Genomic DNA, 3,414 nt, shown 5'->3' on the forward strand with positions numbered 1-3,414 from the left:
CACGGCCTTACAGCAATGACCCCTAGTGAAAGTACAACCTCACATGTCTCAAAACATGGGTGTCACTACATAATCAAACTCAACAAGACAATCTACAAATATCTCTCTTCTATCACAACTCCAACAACCAGAGATCTTCAAGGCCTTTTGAGCGCCCTCTTGTATGGAATGTTCAGTCTGGTGTTGGAGAAGGGAAAGAGACCTCTAACAGCTTTAAAATTATCTTTGCTCTGAAGCTATTTATATATTTAGAGCCAAAACTATCCTCTTTCACCTGCAATAAAAAACAAAGTATTTTTTCAATATTTTTTGTACCAATGCATTGAATTTAGAATTTCTGAAATAGTATGCAATAAAGGTGCTTATAAATTCAGGTTGTATCTCATAAAAGTATGTGTCCATCATATCTTTTACACTTATTAGAGTTCTCCATCCACAAGAGAAAGGATCCTCCTATTGTGGTTTCTGTTTTATCAAAGTAGAATGCTAAGATGTATATTGGACTACAAAGAGTGCCAAAATAAGAGAGAGAAATAGATAAGTGACTATGATTAATGTACCTACAATGGCATTGCTTGAGTTGAATCTAACATCTTTATATTTGGAAACAGAGTTCTAGTGCATCCATTAGTCTTTTGAAGCAGCCGCAATGAGAATGAAGGTTGAGGGAATGCATATTCTTAAATTAAATTGGGCAACAAAATCTAAAATTCATACTTTTGCATGCAAAAGTGATATGGCTAACTTTTCAGGAGAAAACATAGAAAATGTGTTTTGCAGCAAAAGTATGTGGAAGATTGACTTACAATTGTAATTCCTAGTGGGTGCCTTTTAAAGAGTTGAAGGTACAGCATAACTTTTGTTGTATGTCTATATGCACCAAACTCCAGTGATTGCTACAAGAAAAACAACAAACATGAGGGGATTAGACCAAGAGGATGTCAATAGAATTTGAACATATCAAGATTTTGTTAATAGAGGGTATCAGTGGAAAAGGTCAGGGAACATACTCTGAACAATATGGGAGGAGAAGCATATCAACCACATCGAGATTGCAAAAATGAAACCACTTGGAAATGCTTTTTGTTGATGTCTTGTCATCCTTCAACTTGAATAATATAGTTGGATCAACTATATCTACAGTGTGCTGAAGGCTCTAGTGGATCTAACTCTTCAAAAACTTACAAAAGACCACTTCACTTAGCCTATGAAAAAGTGACTGCTACAAAGACATAAATACAATTGGCCTTGAAAGATATACTTACTATAGAGCTGCAAGCATGATTGTGCAAGTGACGTGGTTTTCTTTCTATGCTAAAGCACTTATGCAATCATGTGTCAAATCCTATCTCATATCATCATTCATGTGCAGTCTTTATAGATATTATGATCCTTGGTCCAAGTTGCAGTAGCTTCTACTGAATTTGCAACTGCCTTCGTAATGTCTGGGATTCTAAGACATAGATTGTTTATTTAACTCGCTCCCTGAGGGACACTTCATATGCAACCTTGCCTCTAGTCTTATGTTGGTGAGTGACCTCTATTATCTTTATTGCATCTACTTTAGGTTTCCTAGCTAGAGGTATCAATAGGATATCTCTCATTTTAAGATCATCCCAATCCTTTGCATTAAGGATCTTGTCATATCTATACCTGACTCTTACAAGTGTTTGGATATCTTTTTCATTATAGTCACCTTGTGTGCATGTGATGCTACTAGCATTGTGTCTTGGAAAAACTCTATAAGCCACTCTTTAATAGCTTCTTGGAGAGCAAGCAGTGTAGTCCTTTGCCATCTAAAGTCCATGTTCCAGTTGATGCATATTGCCCTCACAAGCCTTTGGCTTTCTGAGCCTTTCTGATCTCCATTAAGATAGATCTCCCTTGGCTCACTCTTTTCTTCCTATTCCTTGCTAGCATATGCATAGGCTTCCCCTTCTTTGAAGATTTAGATCTTGATGGAGATGTGGTGGCCCCTACAATGTCAGGTCCCTTACCTTTCTTCCTAGCTGTTGCTTTTGTTCTTGCCATACTCTATTGTTGTCTTCTCCTAAACATAAATCCAAACATAACAAAGAAATAAGCCACCCAAACATTTGCTTAAAATCAAGATTTGGAGCAAAGATTTGAGGAAAGTGATGAAATCGCATTTTAGAGTAAGTATATCTATAGCATACTCTAGAAACATACTTCAACTTATACTCCTAATTTTGATATAACACACTCTAGAATGCAGATGTTTCTCTGCTGCTAAGATGAATCCAGACATGACAAGAAATACTCCAAGCAAACATTTGCTAGAAAACGCAATTTGGAGCAAAGATATGAAGAATTGCTAAAATCGCATTTTAGAGCAAACTTCTCTGTAGCATACTCTAGAATGCAGATGAGATGTGCTTAACAGAAACAAGTCATATAATGTGGAATCCACTTTGTTGTGATAAAGTTGAACATATAAAAAATTCCGTCAATGAAACAAAATGTTCATCCAAGAAAAGAAAAATTTCTAACATGAGTGAATGCAAATGTCATTATAGTATAAGGAAAAACATTTCATCACGTAAAAGTTTCATCAACCAAAAAAATTCCATCGACGGAAATTTTTTTTCATCGACGGAATTTCGGGATTTCAGAATCTAGTGGGATTTTGGAATCCCAAATTTCATTGACATAAATTATTTTTTTTTCCTGTCGATGAAATTTGAGAGAAAAAAAATCTATCAATGAAATTTGGGATTCCAGTATCCCATTGGATTCTGGAATTCCAAAATTCATGAACGGGAAAAAATTTAGTTGACGGAAAAATTTTTCCGTCGACAGAAATTTTCTGTCGATCAAAGTTTACATGATGAAGTTTTTTGAACGATATTTTTGTTCATTCATAAATCGAAATTCATCTTTTTTCAGATGAAATTTTTGTTCTATTGACAAAACTTTACTTTTTTTGAGACAAAAAAAATCATTATGTTCACGCTTGTCAATATAGTGGATTCTAGAATCCAAACCTTCATGAATTTTTCAAAAAGACAATTGCCAGCATACTCATGCTTCCAAATCTAGCCTTTTTAAACTAAAAGCGATATTTTTGCAAAGGCTAGAGCTATGAATCGAACCAATAGAACAAAACACAGTAAATGATAAATTGTACTAATCAGGACCGTTTACAATTTGACCATTTGAGTCATTGGGCTTTTATCTAAATCTAGAGACATGCTTGCTTCAAATAAACCTCTTCTATGGTCGTGGACTCCACATATACCTACCCATCTTAATGTCAAAATATATTAAAATTCCACCATTGTGTATGAAAAAGAAAAGTTGTTTTATTAGACAATGCACTAAAAGTGTTTCATCAAATCGCATTAGATCTTCAAATCTTGTTACTTATGTGGAAGTCAATTCATAAAAAAATCT

Source organism: Dipteris shenzhenensis, chromosome 21 (assembly GCF_047967505.1).
Source record: "Dipteris shenzhenensis isolate YYH24624 ecotype China chromosome 21, Dip_SZ_1.0, whole genome shotgun sequence".
NCBI classification, from domain to species: Eukaryota; Viridiplantae; Streptophyta; class Polypodiopsida; order Gleicheniales; family Dipteridaceae; genus Dipteris; species Dipteris shenzhenensis.